The following is a 20969-nucleotide window of genomic DNA, read 5'->3' as shown; positions in this document are numbered from 1 at the left end:
ATATTTCAAATAAGATTTTGATCCTATCTTATGAGAATCTCATATTAATTTTACAGTGGTATATCTCAGATACAAGTTCTTAAAAAATTTGCACAGAAATTTCAGAACACTCAAAAATATTTATCAATATTCCCTGATCACATTGAAGGCATTATAGTGCTGTTCTGACCATGGAAATCTTGTAGTTACTGCTGTTATTTAATGAAAAGAGTAAAGGAACAATAAACATTTGCAGGTACAAGATGAAGTTAGGAAGAAAGAATCAAACTAAAAGGTGTCATGGTTTTGCAATTTTGTAATTTTGCTATCAGTATTCCACATCATAACATCATGTTAAGCATAGATTTGACGAATCTGCTGCTCACAGAAAGAAGACTACATGTCCCAGGGAGCACCACGGTCAGTCATATGGCCAGGACTATATAATCTCACTTCAGTGCTGGACTCGCTCTCTTGGATCCTGCCAGCCATGGGGGAGTGTGTGGAAGCGTTCCAGCCGTTTCGCCTAGAGTTACAGTAGGCCTTTCGGTTTTCGGGACTCACTCTCTCTTATTTTACTTGATTTGTTAGCCTTAATTCCAATTATATTGCATTATATTGTGTTATTCTGTATTCCGATATAGTATTTAGTAAAATAGTGTGCCTCCTTAGATCGCTGCCGCTGTATTTATTTTCTCTTTCCCTGTTTTCTTTTCCTTTTGGGATAGCGGCCCTGCAGGCCGTCTATACCCCTGTCATGGGTGCCGGTAGATTTTAGGGTAACCTATGACATTTAATTGGTGGAGGATGCGGGCAGATTGCCAAGAAATTTGGGCAAAAAGGGGCAAAAGTGGGGAAAAACTGCAAAAGCTGCTGTTTTCCCTGCTGTTCCTTTAGCTTTTACAGAGCTACGAGTTTTTTTTTTCGTTAAGGAGCTATCTAAAGTTTACGTTTCTGCACCTGGGAGCTTGACCTTGAAAGTCCAGGCGGACGGCCAATACCCCAGAATATTTTGTAAACTTTTAGCTCTGCTATCTCGTTATTGAAGAGAGGAAAAAAAAATGTGTGCTCTGTTAAAACTGCTAGTAAAACTGCTTTTCAGGGGACTGCATGCTCCTTGTCCCTTTCCTGAATCCATTATGCAGTTTTTGAATGCCCATTTGACCACACTGTTAATTTCCCTGAACATACTGTTGGTTATTTTATTAATCTCACTCAGTATCTGGATTTATAACATTCTGAGGAAGTCTTCCCCAGAACCAGAGAATACTGAGTGGCAGGGAGTGTGGAGAGGCTTTGAGAAGACTTTAAAAAGTCAGACATCTTCAGTGTCATGGAGCTTTACTCCTGAACACTTGAGGAATCCTGAGAGCTTGATCGCATATTTGAGGCAGGAATGTTGCGGCACAGGCAGATCTCAGGAGGCACAAATGATTTGGGGCCTGGCTAATGCTTATCAGGCCTTATTCAATACCATTCCAGAGATGGAAAAAGTTTTTGAAGCTGAGAGAGAGAGTCTCAGAGCTGAAAAGGCAGAGAGGGAAAAAGTTTTTGAAGCTGAGAGAGAGAGTCTCAGAGCTGAGATGGAAAGTCTCAGAGCTGAGAGAAACGACCTCCTATATCAGCGTGACACCCTCCGGTCTGAACTTGATGCTTTCTGGTCCAGGCAAGACGCACCCCAGTCTGTGAGAGACGCCCTTCAGTCTGAGCGAGATGCCCTTCAGTCAGAGCGTAACACTCTCCAGTCCGAGTGTGACACTCTCCAGTCCGAGTGTGACACCCTCCAGTCTGGACATGACACTCTCCAGTCCAAGTGCAACACTCTCCAGTCCGAGCGCAACGCTCTCCAGTCTGAGCACGATGCTCTCCAGTCCGAGTGTGACACCCTCCAGTCTGGACATGACACTCTCCAGTCCAAGTGCAACACTCTCCAGTCCGAGCGCAACACCCTCCAGTCTGAGCACGACGCCCTCCAGTCCGAGTGTAACAACCTCCGGTCAGAGCAAGGCTCCTTCCTGAGCCCAGACGAGGCAGCCTGTAGCGGAGCAGTGCAACCCCAAGCGGACAACACCGGTCTCGGCTCCCCCGGTGGGTCTGTTCCATATCTGGAAGGGGTTGGTGCACTTCCGGGCTGAGCAGGCACCCGCTGCTATGGCCACGGGGCAGGAGGTCATGCTGCCCCCCATCCAGCCCGCTGGAGGCCCGGCCGTCCAGCATGAGGGGTGGCCTTAGATGTGGCTGAACGGGAGAGGTGGCCAATGCTTCATCTTTATACTGACTCATGGATGGTGGAAAATGCCTTATGGGGGTGGTTGCAGCAGTGGGAACAAGACAACTGGCAACGACGAAGAGGTAAACCTATTTGGACTGCTGAACTGTGGAAAAACATTGCTGCCCAAATAAGAAACATTGTTGTAAAAGTACGCCATGTAGATGCTCACGTGCCTAAGAGTAAGGCTACTGAAGAACATCAAAATAATCTTCACGTCAATCGAGCTGCCAAAATTGAGGTGGCTCAAATAGACTTGGACTGGCAGAACAAGGCCGAATTATTCCTAGCTTGATGGGCCCATGAGACTTCAGGTCATCAAGCAAGAGATGCAACATATAAGTGGTCCAGAGACCGAGGGGTGGACTTAATTATGCATGCTATTGCTCAGTTTATTCATGACTGTAAAATATGCGCCATAATTAAACAAGCCAAGAGGATTAAACCTTTTTGGGGGGAAAGGTGATGGCAAAAATATAAATATGGGGAGGCATGGTAGGTTGATTATATCACCTTGCCATGATCTTTCAATGGTAAGCGTTATGTGCTCACCATGGTGGAGGCAACCACTGGGTAGCTCGAAACATACTTAGTACCAGTACCCCATGCTATCGCCTGAAATATCATATTAGGACTGGAGAAGCAAGTTTTATGGAGGCATGGTACTCCAGACACTGCCCCAGCAGTTCCACTCCTATCCCTGTCACCTGGGCAAGAAGCAGGAGCCCATGGTGAGGATGGTGTGGATGTGCCAAGTGAGCCACCCCGCAGTGAGGGGGGTCATCCTGCAGCCACGTGGCCTGGGTTCGCTGTTCCCCTATGAGGGTTTGGAGCTGAACTCTCCAGGCCAGGATGTGAAGCTGCTGGCACCAATGTGTGCCCCAGTGGCGCGGTGGTAGAACTGCCGCTTGCAACGCCGGAGGCCCGGGTTCGAATCCCCACTGTGGCACAAGTGGTAGAAGTGCCGCTCTGCTACACAGAAGGCTCAGATCCCGGGAGTTGGACTCGATGATCTCTAAGGTCCCTTCCAACTCGCACAATACTGTGATACTGTGATCACATGCTGGGGAGTTTCTTGATGAGCCTCTCCTTGATGCTTCTGTTCCACTGGATGGAACAGATGACTTGGAGAATGGCCATACCACCAGCAGTGATGCTGGTCTGCTTCTCCCCTCTGCTTATGCTCTGGGCTCCTGCCTGACATCCAGATTGATGGAGACAGAGGAGGACAGTCCCGAGAAGTCCTCCGTGCAGCAGCCCTGTAGCTTAGGGAAAGGATGAGTGCACCTTGATGTGGGGGAGGCCCCACTAGTGCTGCCTTTCCCCTTTTTCTCCCTCCACCGTTATCATGTTCCTCTTTCCGGCAGTTTTGCCATTTCTCGAGTTAGTAAATAATAGTGTGTTAAGTTACGGAGTTTTATTTTCAGCCTAAGGATTTGCATGAAAATAGATATGAATTGTTAAGAAAATAAGGTTGCTGATTGCTCACGACTATATATATGTGTGTGTGTGTATAATAATAAGCATAATGTAATGATGTAGAATAAGGGGTGGAATGTCATGGTTTTGCAATTTTGTAATTTTGCTATCAGTATTCCACATCATAACATCATGTTAAGCATAGATTTGACGAATCTGCTGCTCACAGAAAGAAGACTACATGTCCCAGGGAGCACCACGGTCAGTCATATGACCAGGACTATATAATCTCACTTCAGTGCTGGACTCGCTCTCTTGGATCCTGCCAGCCATGGGGGAGTGTGTGGAAGCGTTCCAGCCGTTTCGCCTAGAGTTACAGTAGGCCTTTCGGTTTTCGGGACTCACTCTCTCTTATTTTACTTGATTTGTTAGCCTTAATTCCAATTATATTGCATTATATTGTGTTATTCTGTATTCCGATATAGTATTTAGTAAAATAGTGTGCCTCCTTAGATCGCTGCCGCTGTATTTATTTTCTCTTTCCCTGTTTTCTTTTCCTTTTGGGATAGCGGCCCTGCAGGCCGTCTATACCCCTGTCATGGGTGCCGGTAGATTTTAGGGTAACCTATGACAAAAGGACAAAGTGGCTGAACAATAATCTCTCATGAAAGTTACGACAAGTCCAGAGGACTGGTTGTTGGATATGTTATGGTCTATTCCAAAACCTAGACAATTGTCTCTATTTTATGGATGGAAGCTTAAGAAACAGAAGAAATTCCTCAAGAAGAAATGGAGACGTCATAAGAATGTGAATCTCAGTCCAACAGAAAAGCTTTAGAGGATCATCTTCAGACCAGACTTGTTCAAATAAGTCATTTGAGATACCTACTACATCCTCTTAAGTTAGGAATACAACTTATTATCAGCAAATGTTTTCATAATACCTCACATAACACAGCAAATCTTAACTAATTTTCAAAAATTAAGTAGCAAAACATATTATGAGATAGGAGAGAGTTCCAAGGTTTTTTGTTTGTTTCTACATCTGCAGAATGATACCATGGGAAAATTAAGATATTTTCATTGCTGCAGAAAAATCACCACTGCAACATCTTTCAGAGAAATTCAGCTGCCATTTTACAGTTTGTACAGAGACTCATTTCCCTAAAAAGTTCAGCAGAAATCTTAGGTTTCCAAATACAAGATGATTTTGTTGGATAAACTGTTATATAACATTAGTGGTAAGATAATAGCCAGACAAGTCTTGGCTGACAAGTCCTGCAAACATGGCATTTTGAAGCTATCACCTGGCTCCATTTGCTTAATGTACAGACTGATTAATCTCAAATGTAAGGATGAGCAAACATAATAAAAGTAATACTGGGTGTTCAAGATTGGAGAGGAGAGAAACAAGAGAAGTAAAATTAAATGTCAATACTGGTTCATCATATCTTGCAAAATTTCTGTGGTACTCTTTCATAGTGTGTAGTAACTATTTAAAAGTCTTTTAAACAGAGTTAAAGCAGCATACTGAATCAGTTTGTAATGCTTTGTAATACTTCTTTATTTTTAACTAAAGATTTACATAAAGTGAGACATGTAGATTCTCTGCTTGATTTGCCCCGATATTCTACCTACAGATACAGCTAAACTGAAAAACAAATGCATTTTAAAAGGTTATTTAAATAATATCTAATATTAATCTCATAGTTATTTTAACTCTAAGAAACACATTTTTCTAGGTTAATTTGCTAACACCAGACATGGTTTCAAGTGGTTTATTTCTACATTCAATACACAGGAATATGAATTTATTCTTTCCTTGAGAGTACTAAATTTCCAAAGACACAACTCAATCATTACTAAACTTAGTTCTCAGAAGCTAAGACTTTATAACGACTCATTTTCTTCCCCAGATTAAAATACACATCTGGGAAGAGCTGAAGGATTTAGGTTACCGTGGAAAGACAAATTAAGTTCATGAATCATGTTTGTTCTATCTAATGTAGTTTGGGTTATTTTTATTTTTTTTTTTTTCTTTCAAATCCAGAACATTAGATTTAATTTCTCCAATAAGTGAATTATTGTTATGATCAATAGCACACAAACATTAAATTCATTTATTTTCACTGTCCTGAATAAGCTTTCTACATCCATTAAGAAATTTATTCTCACAATTATTGGACTCACTCAGTTTTCACTGAATTGCCAGACTTCCTCTCACTGAACAAAAAGATAAAGACAGATTATACCAGTAAATAGATTATGTGAATTCCTAGGTTTATTGCTAACAAACCTAAGGAAATGTTTAGTGCTTTAATGATTACTTATAATTCATTCATTTCAAAATATTTATTTTTTTTTAATTGGTATAATCATGAATTACTAATAATTTGTTTTGTTGTTGGTTTGGTTTTTTTTTTGTTCTAAATTGGAAATCTATTTCCTGTGTAAAATAAAATATATGTTCCCCCTTACTGTCAAAATAAACAGAAGGGGTGTTCTGATATCTCTTGCTTTAATTATTGCATAAAATCTGATTTTTTATTGATAAGTATAATATTGGAAAAACTCATCCAAACTTAAGCTTAATAAAATATTTCATTTCAAAGACATAAGTGTTTTTCTTTTAAATGAGATTAACCTTCTGGAGAAAAGAATCCATTTAAATGTATGCTGACTTTCTCATTTTAGCCAAGTAACTACAAATGTATTCTGGTATGAATAAAATATACTTTAATTTCACAATTTCATAAATCTTCATTTCTAAGAAGTAACATTGCTCTAGATTTTTATTTTAACTCTCAAAAAGTTCAAGAAAACAGAGTGTTATTGCCAATACAGTATGAGAATTTGCACATGGTGTAGAGATATATATCATACATATATTAGAAGTAAATTTTATATTGCAGAATTATAACACCAGTGCAACATGAGAGGTATAGAGGTTCATATTTCACTTGCTCCTAATGGACAGCAATCACTGAGATGAGTAATGGGACACAACATAATACATGTAAGTAATCCTTGAGATTGCTGGAATTGCTTGGCCTAAAGAAGGGAAGGTTAATGGAGGATCTTATTGCTCTCTTCAACTGTTCAGTGCAAGGTAGTAGAGAAGCTGAATCTAGCATTTTATAGGAGATCCACAGCAACAACAACAACAATAACAACAAAAAGACAGCAGGTATGAGCTGCAACAAGGGAAATTCCAGCTAGATATTGGAAAAATAAGTAAATAAATCATATTAATATTTGTATGTCTTTCTCATATTTTCTGACTGTTCCCACAAATTTCTGCTTTTTCATCAAAACCCCATGAATGAAACAACCTCACCAGCTATATTAAAACTTCCATCTAAACAGTATAGATATAATACCTGAATCCAAGAGGCTGATCAGGAAGTTGTTATTACTGATTAGAGGCAAACAGTGTTTCCCTGCGTGTTTCTGACTCTGTCATGGGTTCTGAGATCCTGCACAGAAGTGAATTACCTGCAACATTTCACAAAATGTGCTAATTTTAGAAGGTTTTTCAAACTAAATCAGCATCCCCCTATGAAAGAGGATAAAAAGAAACACAAAGCCAGGAAATTCTGCTTTTAATTGTGCAGAAATATCAAATCAATTCGAAATGCAGAAACTGAACAGTGCAGTATGAAATTTGTAGGATATTTGAGGCAATATTTCTGAACTAGAAATTACAATTTCTCATGCTGGCTCTAATATTACCATTCATAAATTATATCAGAAACAATATTTGCATATATATGCATCTTCATAAATAATATATAATATATATTGCTAAGATCCCTCTTCTTCCATAAAAAATTAGTGTGACAGAGCAATTCATAGATATTCCTGTTAGAAAGTCAACTTAGCAGTTACAGCATTAAATAAAATGTTAGGGGTTTTTTTGATCTAATCTGTATGGCCTAGTGGTCAAAAAGTGAGATTGTTTTAACATGCCAGGCTACATTAATATAAGATGACTAGAGAAGCTGTCATGTGAAAATGTTATGAAAATTATTTGTAAATGTGAAAGCCTCGGGAGCAAGGCTGTATTAACAGCTTCTATTACAAAGGTATCCTCGATAATTTGCCACGCCAAAGGTTGAGCTGAATAGAATCTTTTTTCTCTCACAACTAATTTGAAAGTAAATGCAAACAGCACCATCTTCTGGGTGGAATGACGCATTAACAACAGTAAAAGCAAAGCACTGAGCTTTTGAGCAGAGTAACTTGTCAAACAGTTTCAAATAGACTCATGTACTGTGTGTCCCAATACACAGATCTTCCAACACTGCCAGATACCTCTGCATCACTAGTGCCTGTCTTCCTCTGTAGTGTGACACAAATCACTCTTCACAGAAGTTTATTCAAAGAACGTTTTCTTTTCATTGGACAAGAGCTACTCACACATCCTCACAGATGGAAAGGCTACAGAGAGTTTAATGGTAAATTCAGCTTAATGGAAATATCTTACATTATCAATCCAAGAACACATTGTCAGTAGCACATCTCATCTAGGTTCACGCACACATGCACTCTCTACTTCTTTTTTCAATTCAAGATAAATTTAAAGCTTGGAAAAAAAAAAAAAAAAAAAAAAAAAATTAGATTTATCTTCACCATTAGAGGTCAGCAGAAGTCTATCTATCTATACAGAATGTGAACAATTCTCATGTCACTTGAGATTTTAGGCTATTTCACCAGAAAATTTTAGTTTTGACATTCTGGGTCAGAAAAACATAAGTCTAAAAGATCATAACTGTTGCATATCTCACAAGGAGAAATAAAAAAGTAAAAAAAAAAAAAAAAAAAAAAAAATCATTGCAGAATCAGTGTAGACAAATTTAGATCATTTAAAAATGGTAGAATTTGAGAAACTATGCCATGAGGACTAGCAGCAAAATGACCAGATGGATTCATGCAGATTAGATAGGCCTACAAATTCCTTTTTATGCAGATAAAATGCAGTGGAAGACTCACAGTTTTATGGCCTCTTCCTATCATTTCTCCACACATACACACCCCAACACAGGCAAGAGCTAACAGTTAAGAGAGGCTGTGAGTCACTTAATGTCTCTCCTCATGTTTTCAGTACTACTTCCTTACCTTGGAGAGCTTCTAGATTTAATGGCTGCAAAAGTGCAGAAAAGGAGAATTTTTGAAGCATCCCTTTTTGTAGAGCATACAGACCTCATTTTTCACAGAACATTTACTAAGCCAAACCTGAAATTAGCTTAAGTCATTAAGAAAACTTCAGATGTATCCAATTTGCAAACATGCATTTCGGATTATGAGGTGTGGGATTTTTTGTTGTTCTTGTTTGTGTTTGTTTCTCAAGCAATTTCCTCCAGTTTAACCTGGCAAATAGCTCAGCACCACACAGTCATTCACTAACTCCCATCCTTCCCAGATGGATGAGGGGGATGAACAGGGAAAAAAAGAACTCATGGTTTGAGATAAAACTATTTACTAAGACAGAGAAAAGGAAAAGGATAACAGTTACGACTGCATATATAGATTGGAATGTATATAACAGTAGCCCACCACTCCCTGACTAAAACAATGCTTAGCAGCAACTATATACATTGGTCTGTTATCAACATTGTTTTTCTTCTAGAACCAAAAACAGCATCATATCAGACACTACAAATAAACCAACTCTGTCCCAGCTAAAACTAATATACTACTGTCATAGGAATTATATAATGTTTTTACTCCTGACGTACAATCAGAACATAATATTGTTGGAAATATTTCGCATTCCTTGTTTCAGGAGTGATCACTCTCCATCAAGAAGACTTCATGACATATTCATAGGTTTTTAGAATGCCCTAATATATTATGTTCCCCAAACAGAAGGATATGAATATATACTAAATCTAAAATAAATATGAGAATATTATATATATATATGTTTCTTCCTCTAAATGATTTCATATATGAAGAAGAAACAAAACAATGCAGAAAATGGATAGTCTTTTTGGACCTTTATATGATTGGTGTGTTGAGACTCAGAAGCCTAAAACAGATCCATATCACCCACATCCTTATATGGAGCACACAAGATATGGAATATTTTTAAACTAAACAGCTTTCATTAGAATGTAAGCCAAAACACATAAATTTTTAGTCAAACCTAAAGCAATTAGTCTAGTGAGTGCTACACTCCATTTTATTATTGACAAAGAAGAAAAATACTACATAAATTAAAAAAAAATATTGATGGTCTAACATCTTTGCAATTTAGCCAAAGTAGAAATACTCTGATTGGTCCAATACTCTATTACTGGACGTAAAAATTTCAATAAAAATAATGCTTTTAGCTGAAAAGTCACAGAGAAGCCATGCTAATAAAATCACTGTTAAAACCATCACACAGAAAATACTACTAATACTTGTCTATTTTATGGTGCAAAGCTCTCCCTACTAAACCATTTCTGGATACTATTCTCTTTTGCTCAAAAATAAAAATAAAAACTCAGAATGGAGTGGGGAAGGGAGTTCACAGATTTTCTTGCTCCTGTGGTACAGAAGGAGCAGGATGTTGATATTTTCCTCCTCCTAAGTATTAGGCCAAGTTGCGTTGCTGTACATTTTCTCAGCATGCCGCACACCACCAATAGTACTGCACAGCCCAAGCTCACCCCAGGGAGTGGAAAGTCACTCACTCCCAAGTAGATGGGGAGGCCAGTGTCACCCAGACTTGGATTAGGTTCAGGTCTCAGAACTTGCACCCTCAGGGCACCTCACAGTTTCTATTAACAACTAAAATTATAGTTACAGGTTACACACAGAGATCCCACATTTACTTTCTGTTTTGGAGGGAAACTACTGCTAAAAATCTCAGAGCATCTTAAACTGACACGAGTCCTGCTCTTAGTGACATAAAGGAATCGTATACTACGTCCTTCCCTACTCTTCTTCTGCCACTTTACCCAAAAATGTAGCATTTCAAATGCACCTGAAAACTCAGACAAAGAAATTCCGAGGGACTGCAACGTTACTGTAAAGTGAAAGAATGTGCAAGGGAAAACCAACAGAACTACGAACACTCAGTTTTCCCCAGGGAAAATAAAACAAAAAGAGAAGAGTGGTACTCACATACACACAGTAAGTTGTCAAATTCTCCTCAGCTCTATCAAGAAAAAAATTACTATTTATACACACACAGAGAAACATATGTACAAAGAGCAGCCAACCAATAAAAATGGCAAAGCAGAAAGTATACGCTTTCTTGCCAACAGATTTGTTTCCAGTGAAAACCTATCTTTACAACATGATTTACAACAATAATAAATTCATCTTCTGAGAGAAAATAATGGCAACTAATAGGAAAACATAGGAAGAAACAAATGTTAAACTGGGTAGTCTGACTAATGCAGACTAAAATCAATGCTGGAAAGCACCTTATATTCCATAAGGCAAATATGAGGCTGTAATTGCTCTGTTTGTGGAATCTAAGACAAAACAAACAAACAAACAAAAAAAAAAAGTATCCATTTAATTTGTCTTGTGAAATATTCACATAGTACTGTACTATGGTAGATTATATTCTATCATCCTCCCTTATTGATAACCTTATCCTGTCTCAAAAAATTTTATCTGAATACTCCTAAAATAATTCTTATTAGAAAAAAGAAAAACAACATCCTGCAAATCTTTTTCCATAACACATCCAGTATGGGGAAAACTCCCTTAAGCCTACAAACAACAAAAAGCATACCAAGGGTAAAAGTAGTTTTCTTTTAAAGTAATCTGACATACTTACCAGCTAACCTGGTATTTTTGAAAAGCCTAAGAAAACCTGTAAGAAGACTGGGCTGCCTTATAAGTTTGTTAATCTGCACTGACCAAATGGAAGCACTGAGTCTGCATGCAGAAACATTAGTGATTAGAAAGGATTCACTGACAAGTATCATGTTTTGACAGAACAAGCCTGAGTTTTACATGCATTTCCACCATGGTTTCTCATTGATTTCTCATCAGTGTTTTTTTTTTTCCCACACGGTGAGAAAAATCAGACTGCTGTCTAAATGATAACAGAAGAGAACAAAGACTAGAACAGAACAGTTGGAAGAAACCTTCAAAAAATCACCTTGTTCAATCTCCTGACCACTTCTGGAGAGAGCCTAAGATTTATCAATTGTTTAGGAATTTAAAAAAGCTATGAAATGCAGCATTACTAACATACCAAAGGAAGTTTTATTTTAGCTCTGATTTAAAAAATAAGTATGTTTCTCAAATCAACATAAAAAGGCAACACTGATCACCTATAACAAATGCATGTGTTAAATATCGTCACTGTCTGTATTACCCTCAGTCTTTCTCCATGTGTCCACCTTGGTTATCTCAAAGGAAAAAAAAAAATAAATCCAAACACCACCTGTTTTATAAGGTAGATGAAGCCCTATTATTAAAAAAAAATAAAAAATAAAAAATATAAAATCTCTTTTCCTCAGTAGTTTACTCAACGTATCTTACTAATTGTATTACAAATACCACTATCATCACATTTCAGTTCCACTCGCAGTACTGTAAGTCACAGACGAGCCTGTCTGGCTGGCAGAAATATTTTCCTAGTTAGATGAGACTTGCTGGAGTCTAAAAAATGAGATCTTAACTTTTCTATAATTCTGTGGTTGTATTAGGTTCTAAAATGTGACATAAGCATTATGAAACTAATCCCAGAGCCCTACACAAGCACAACTTCCAAGGACCCTGAGATATATTTTGTACTAATCCCATAAATACTGTTCTTGAACTCCTATGCTTTTTCAGACATATATTGTCCATATCACACAAACTGCAACATAGGGGAAAAAAAAAAAAAAAAAAAAAAAAAAAAAAAAAAAAAAAAAAAAAAAAAAACCATAATTGTACATATCCTGGCTGTCCCTTCACATTCTATTCAAGTTTCCACTAATGTCACCAGGGGATTTTGTCTGGAATCAGTATTTTTCTGATTTCTGTTTGCTTCCCATGCAGTCCCACACCCCCACCATGTGTGTAGACAGTTCTTTGCACTTCAAACTCCCTGCTGGCCACCCCTCTTTTGAAGGGCATTTCATAAGTGCCTTCTGAGCTATTAAAGAAACAGGAACTGGTTACTTTCTCAATAATATCGTTCCAATAGTTCTTCATTAAATTAACAGCTTTCTTCCTAGCATAGTTCAAAAATAATTACATTGCTGTGTTTGTTTTCTATATGTATACTATCTGTATAGTAGTTCTTTCTCCAACTTGGACATTCTCCATCCTATATACTACCTTAGAGCAAATATCATTACTTCAGCTGGAGATAAAGTAGAAAATGCTGCAGTATGAACTTCTTTATCCATGAATTATTATTATTTTTTTAACCTCTTTCCAAAGAATAGTAAGAGTCATAAATGTTTTTGGGAGGAAAGTTGGTGTGTTACTAAGAGTGAGATAGGAGCAGAATACTATGTTCAGGAAGTACCCTCTACAACAAAACTAACTCCCAGAAAGGCGTCCTTTGAAAACTGCTTCTGTCAAGATAGAGAAAGGAGAAAAGAATTTGTAAATGCTATTCACTCCAGATCGAAGCAGGCTTTTTAAGAGGAACATCCTACTTCTCAGGGACAAAAGTCAGGAAACCAGTTGCAACATCAACCAAAGACACTTTAAAATAATAAAAAGCTTTCAAGATAAAAAGAAACACCAACACTTTAAACACATTATAAAGCAACATATGCATGCAGAAGCCCCATTCAATGGTCTCACTGTTGAAGGGCAGGCAGAATGTGTTTGCTCAGCTTGTCTTTCTCTTTCAAATTCTAAGAGCTTATTTATAGCTGAAAGTTTGCTTCCTCTGTAAAATAATAATTCTTTTCAGAATTCACACCAAAACTCCTTTGCAAGCTTAGTGAAAGATTTCTCACTACCAAGCAAATGAGTTTCACAGGGAGATAAAAGCATAAAGTGTGCTAGCTTGCACAGTGTTCTTATATGCCCCTTTCCCTGCCCCTCCACGTACACATACATAATTCTGCAGTATTATTTAGTGCCCTGTGGTGCTGAATGCTGTAGGCCAATTGAACAAAATGGTGAAGAGATGTCACAGAAAGCAGAACTAAATGATTGAATGACCTTTCAGTGATGTGCCAACATAAGACAGTGAATAAGAAAAACACATACAGTCTGAAAGGCTTTTAAAATTTACTGAAATTGATTTACATTACACAGTTTTAGATTTTAAATCCTACAGTTTTATTCAGAGATTTGTGTATCAGCTTCCAGGAGAATAAGATCTGTAACTGGAATGTCTAGTAAAAAAAATCCACTTGAAAATACCCAATTCAGAATAAAATTATATATGTTTTATTCAGGTTTAATTATATTTTGCAGTATAATAGAGTATAATGTTATTTTCATATTTTTAAAAAAGGGATTTTCTTTTTGTCCTGTTTCTTAAAAACAACAACAACAACAACAACAACAAAAAACAGTACTTCACATATTTTAAATGAATGAAATAATGGATTGCAAAGGGAGAAAACTCAGTGGAGCATGAGACCATTTAGCAAAATATTTATATTTTCTCACAGATCCTTGTTTCTCTGGAAATGTTATTAGAGTATAAATGTGACATTTTGAAATATATGACTGCAGTAAAAATTAAATCAATCATAAGTCATTTAGTAATGAAATGTAACGTTTATCTTCATTCTCATTTAAGGAGGTCTTGTCTCTGTGATCATTGGCTTTGAGTCTGACCTTACTACTTTTTTTCCAAGTAATTAACTTTTTTCCTACTTACATCTATCTCAGACAGGGATCCATTCTTCTCTAATAAATACATATTTCAGTAAAATAGCCCATTTTCCATTATTGATATGTCAATATTGTTTGCAGATTGAATTCTATAGCATTCGACATATTTATTAAACCCTTATCACTAAGTTTATACGCTTTGCAACAATTTCAAATAACCATACAAACTATAGTCTGGAGCTATATAGACCTAGTAATTTCTTATTCTGCTTTGGCTTCTAGCTAAGACAATAGATTAAACAAGAAAAAACAGAAATTAGTGAATTCTGTGTACTAGCAGGATGGATAAAGCACTTATGAACACAAAAATTTCAGTTTGTGTTGTTCATAGTTTTCAAACTTGCATTCTTTTCACTTATACGCATCTACTACCTGCATAAGGACAATGCTTTTACATGCATATTGTCATAGAGTTTGAGGACGATATCTTGTATTACTTCCACACATAAATGCTAGAAAACTATCTATGTTCCAAGTCCCTTTAAAAAAAAAAAAAAAAAAAAAAAAAAAAAAAAAAGAATTTAAAGCTTAAAGTTTCACATACATCTTGGATCAAGAATGTAAGTTACAGAATCAAAGAATTGTGGGGGTTTAAAGGGGCCTCCAGAGATCATCAAGTCGAACCCCCACACAAAGCAGACCCCTGATAGCATGCTGCACAGAGCATCCAGGCAGGTCTTAAATACCTCAGAGAAGGAGAACCCACAAGCTCCCTGAGCAGCCTGTTCCAAGTGATCCCTCACCTTCACTGTGCAGAACTTCCTATGCATTTTCCCTTGTCCTGTTCCCACACACCACTGACAAGAGGTTGAACACATCCTTTTGACTTCTACACCTAAGATAGCTATAAACATAAGATCACCTCTGTCTTTTTTGAAGGCTGAACAGACCCAGATCACTCAACCTTTCCTCATACAAGAGGTGCTCCAAGCCCTTTGTCATCTACTAGGTCTTACATCTACACTAACAGTATTTACCCATTAATTCTAAATGTAGTTTTCTTAATAAGAAATGTTAATTCAGACTTGGTTAGGGAAAGGGAATTTACATAAATATACAAATGTGTACCTAATTCAACACAAAATTAAAGCTGATATCTAGCAAAGGGCATGCATTTTACAAAGGCTCATTCCACTGAACTTTTGAAGGAAACAATAGCTTTAATGTTGCAAATAATAATAATAATAATAATAATAATAATAAAATAAAATAAAAATAAAAAGCCACTGCCTTTTCATCAATCTTACAGTGTCACAGGGAAAAATAAACACAATTTAGGTCAGCCCAGAACAGAAGCAGTTTATTACTGTAGGAGAGAACACAGAGTAGCAGTGTCAGGTTCTGCAGACAGGAACTCTGCCCAAGTAGGTTGAGGGTGTATATCACATTCAGGTTATGCAAGCCCTCCCTCCATAAACTGTGTCAGATAAGCAAGCTAAGGGAAACAAACAACCACTGAAACCTCTCAGATAAGATGACTGTGTGACAGTGATCTACTAAATGTTACTGACTAGCAAGGCCATCACCTGCAATTGCTTAACCAAAGAGGCCTACCTAGAAAGACATTAATTATTTAGCTTTCACAATGGAAATGTGATTTTGACCACTCTGATGGTAGCAAAGTCAGATGAAAGAGGAGAGGTTATAAACATTGATTCTGACCTAGCCTATAGAATACTGAAGTACTCATCTTTCCAGCAGTAAAGCCAGACCTTCACAGCACCTATTCAGCCAGTGCCAGTCCTTTGTAATAAAAACAACCTGTAATCACACTGTTCCCAAGACCCAGAATGTGCCTCCCATGCAGGTCAGGTTCATGAACAAGGGAGAATGCCTTTCTTTTTGTACAGCAGAAGTCATCTGAAACAGTAAAACAGTTTCTGGAAAGGCAACCCCAAATAACAGAAGCATCTTGTGCATTCTCCTCAAAATAATGTCTAGTTTTAGCAACCACATGTATTTTGAATGACCATAATTTATGAGCAGAATGAAAAGTGATTAGCCTACTGCTGGGTTATCCTGATGTACATAATTACCTTCTAAGGATTACATTTACTTCAGAGAAAGTTCAATTCTACAAAGTTATGGGACAATACAATGTTTCTTTCCATTTCAGTATTGGAGTGAAACTGTAGACTGATTCTCTAAGAACAAGACAGAGAAGGTCAAGCTGCTTTCTGCTTCTGTTTCAAGGTGTGTTGCTTGAATCTGCCTTTTGAATTTAAAAAGCATTCTCATCCTTCACTGCACCTGCTTTTTCCTTTTAGGTCTGTGAACTGTATATGACATTACTCAAATGTTGCTAGATATTCCAAAATTTGAGTATGGATTGCTTTTGTACTGCAGTTCAATGACCTATGGAAATGCATACCTTTTTGCTTACAAACAGTTATTTTAAGATTAGTTTACTAAATAAATCAAATTTTTAGCTTCCAGTCAACTGTAGGGGAGAAAAAAAAAAATAACACATTAATATCTAGACTAACAAATTCCAAAGGACAAATTCTACAGTGTTAAATCAGATCACCTGTACACTCTTATGTGTGTCCAAATAATTTCTTGTGTCAGGTAATGTGCCATTGTCTTCCTTTCTCCTCCCCTCTTTCCCAACCCCAGACTCCTGTGTTAATTTTGGGAACAAATAAAGGAACCATTTAGACAGAAGTGAGCTTATTCCTTAAGCAGCTGATCCAGTTTCTCAAGGAGTTTGCTTTTAGGGTCCTTATCAAGGAAGCATCACCTGTGAAGTTGGATCTTTGTCCTATTCAGATGTTATGTTACACTATGTCTAATTGGCAATTCTCTCTGTGCACTCCTGTACAATTACCTGGTATTTTTCTTTTTCTGGGTACGGACTAACAAAGATGCAGGTAAGGAAGAGGCTGTGGCACCGCAAAGGAACACACACCAACTCATACGATAACTTTACAATGGGCTTCCTACTGTCTTTCTGTTCTTTTGGAAATATTTCTTCTTACATTTATAAGATCTGCAATATCTTCGCAATTTATTAAGGTTCATTTCTTTTTTTTTGCTAGCTTTAAGATACAACATTTTTGACATAAAAGCATAAGGCAAATTTAAGTCTATACAGCAAGATCTCCAATGAAATTAAGTAAAATTTTGATGTTTTCTTTTTCTTCTCAAACCCTATTAATGTAGGACCCTATACCATAATGGGTTGAGAAAATGAGGCAAAGAAAATTCTTACATAAAAAGGGCACTCAAAGAAGGAAAACTAAATAAACAATAATAGTAAAGAAGAAAAAGAGATCATCAACTAACAGTTGCAAGAACAGTATAAAACATTACAAGGAAATAAAAGACATTTATTTGTGTCACAGCCCTGGGAAGCAACAAATCAAGATTTACTGATCTACTGAGTAGCTCCAGAACTCACAAACCTGTTACAGAACTGATTATATGCATGTTTAATCATGTTTCACAATTATATTTAACACAAATGTTTCAAAATCTCTCCACCCAAGCAGAAGTGCTCTATTACTATATATTTTTGCTAAGGCTTCTGGCAACATGCCCTAGGTTAAATTAGACTCTGAATACCAACAAATAGATGAAATTATTATTAATTAGAAAGACTTCAAATGTCTTTAAGAACTCTTCATAACTGAGTGCTTCATTCCATTTTTTAAGTTATGTTTTGAAGCATAACTTTGTGTTAATTGCTTGAAAATATTACAGACAGAAGAAACCCCTTCCAACAATTTATCTGTTATTTTATGCTTCCATTAAAACACTCCAGGGTGCCTATTACTGTATGATATCAGCATGCATAGTAAACTCAGTATAGGTGAGCTGTGTTAATATTATGCTTCAACGGCACACCCTGGAGTGTCTTGTTGCATAAATGACAGAAAGGTCAAACATTTGTTCAGTGAAACATGATAGTGTGCTGTAATTCTACACTATCATTCCCTGTTACATGATCCTTCCAAAAAAAGCAGCTGGAATAAGAATAACAAACAATATGATTCAATCAGCTTTGTTTAAGTGATAACATGCCACAGCCTTGTAGTTCTCCTTGGGAACTAAAGTTATTTCTCTTGTACATAGTATTAGCATAAATTATGTATCAGTTGAAAATCCTGTAAAATCTCTAGTCAACAATCTGTGTAGGCATTGATATCTCTAATTAGAATGAAAGGACTGAGTCTTGCAAAGGCTGATATGTTTACTGCAGAATACATTACAGGTTAATGGAGAACAGACCTGTATTACAAAAAAAAAAAAAAAAAAAAAAAAAAAAAAAAAAAAAAAAAGCAACTCAAGTTACTTCAAAAAGTACCCAATATTTATCCACTGTGTGGTACCAAAGCTATCTAGAAATTGTGTATTTTTTTTCCTGCAGCCATAGAAGTAACTGTGGCAGGAAGCCCTGCAGTATTCCCTGTACCACACAAGAAATCCCAGAAGGCTCCTAAAAAAGTGTGTAGGCATAAGCTGCTTTCCAAACACAGATGCAACACCCTTTACTTTAGCAATACCACCTCAGTTTGGCTTTTAAGATACCTCTGAAGTCTGAATGCCACTGAAAGAAAGACTGCCATCGAATGAAAGAAAGGAAATACACGCATATATAACCTTAGTTTGTGTTCGCGGTCTTCCAGGCATTGTCCTCTCTCAAAAGCCCTATCAGTCCTGAACTCTATTGCTGATAGTTTCTTTTGTTATTGTCTGTGTTGGACAGAGAACAACAGATCACAATGAAAATACTGAAGATTCATCATGAAGAGTACTCCCAAGCTTGCATGCAGGAATATGTGCAATAGTGAAGTTTTCTTTTCCCTACAGCAAGTTCCCTTTCTGAGTTCAAATTGCCCCAAATTCTGATGTATTATTTAAAATGAAAGGAGAAAGCCTCTTTCAGAGTTGAACAGTGACAAAGAGCTACTGTGGATGCAGATGTACTTTAGTTGCAATAACACAGTCTTCTTGGTGGTGATTTCAAGAAACAGCAATGATGATGGCATCAGCAAATTTTGAAGCTTAGAACTTATTTTAAAGTGCGGATTTTTTTTATTTTTTTTTTAATATTAAGGTTCTTAAAAGTGGGCCCAGTAAGGCAGACCTCTTTCACCCTTAATTTTTAAATTTAACTTAAAATATTATTTAATTTAATCCAATAATCTTCTTCAATCAAATTAGTTTTAAAAGTCCACATTTCTTTCAGTAGCACTAACTTCACTGCCTTATATTTGTGCACTGCTATTATTTCTTCTTTGGCTGTTTGTCTCCACAAGCAATTACACCATATGTAAATACATAAGTTAAAAAAAATTAAACTACATTTTCACATACCTCTCTGATTCTTGTATTTTTTCCCCACTACAAGCTGAGACTTTCAGCATACACAAAGAACACAATTCAAATGCTGCTGCAATAGATTACCAGTACCAATTTGAAAAAGACTCATCAATAAAATGTTAGTTCTTTTTCCACACCTAAAGTGTAATGTTTCCTGGTTTGCAGAGATAAGAAATACTTCAGTATTCCTCCTAGCTTTTGTGCGCAACCAAGATTTAGGAAGGCTGGTGTTACCTTTAGACGAACAGAAACCATAATTTCCTCTTCGCCAGCATATTCCCTTCCCACTGCCTAGTTCCTAACAGAAATAAAACCAAATGTGGATGCTTCAAGCATCATTCAAGAAATCCACTTCATAAACAGTTTTTTAGACTAAAAAATTATGCATAGCAGTGCAACATTTTAATACAAACAATACAAGAAAGTGAATTTCAGAGGGTCACTGGTCTCTTGTTAGCACCATGCAAGCTCTTTTGTTGTTTTATTTTTTTTTCCCCCCACTCTGAAGTTAAAGTAGAGAGCTTCATACTTTCAGAAATCCAGCACTAACACAAATTACACATTTGTTCTTCAATTATTTCTAGAAATTCCCTATACTTTATCAATCACTGGAGGTCTTCGGTTACAAACACTTCTCATGCAGTGCAATCCCAAGACTACACTGCAAAATAAGCATCCAATGCAGATTTAAAAATAATAATAATAATAAAAAACAACAACAACAACAACAACAAAAAACTCTAAATGCTAAAACTTATACACCCCTAAGCAAACATTTTGGATTTTTGTAACATTCAGAGCAAGGCAAAACTTTAATCGAATAAGCACATACTAAAATTTGGACCAGCTTTAAGTAACTATAACAAATTACATCTCAATTCAGGTCACCTATGTAACCAACCATGAAGTCTATGATGTCAGAAAAGATTCATATTTGTGACTCACACTGAAAGCAGTTACACTTAGTTTCACTGGCAAATCAGTATAACAAACAAGTTCATTTAGATATATTAGATTTTATTCTTAAGAAAGTTGGTATCTTCCCCAAATTACTAAACTTTCATCTGTTCACAAAGGATAACAGTGCCACTAAGAAGCAGAAGGAAGATACAATGTGAGAAAACATTCTGCAGTGATTGAAGAATCAGAAGCAGGCAGTTGGCCTCTTCAT

This window comes from Excalfactoria chinensis, chromosome 2 (assembly GCF_039878825.1).
Source record: "Excalfactoria chinensis isolate bCotChi1 chromosome 2, bCotChi1.hap2, whole genome shotgun sequence".
Taxonomy (NCBI): Eukaryota; Metazoa; Chordata; class Aves; order Galliformes; family Phasianidae; genus Excalfactoria; species Excalfactoria chinensis.
Note: the sequence above shows the minus strand (reverse complement) of the source record.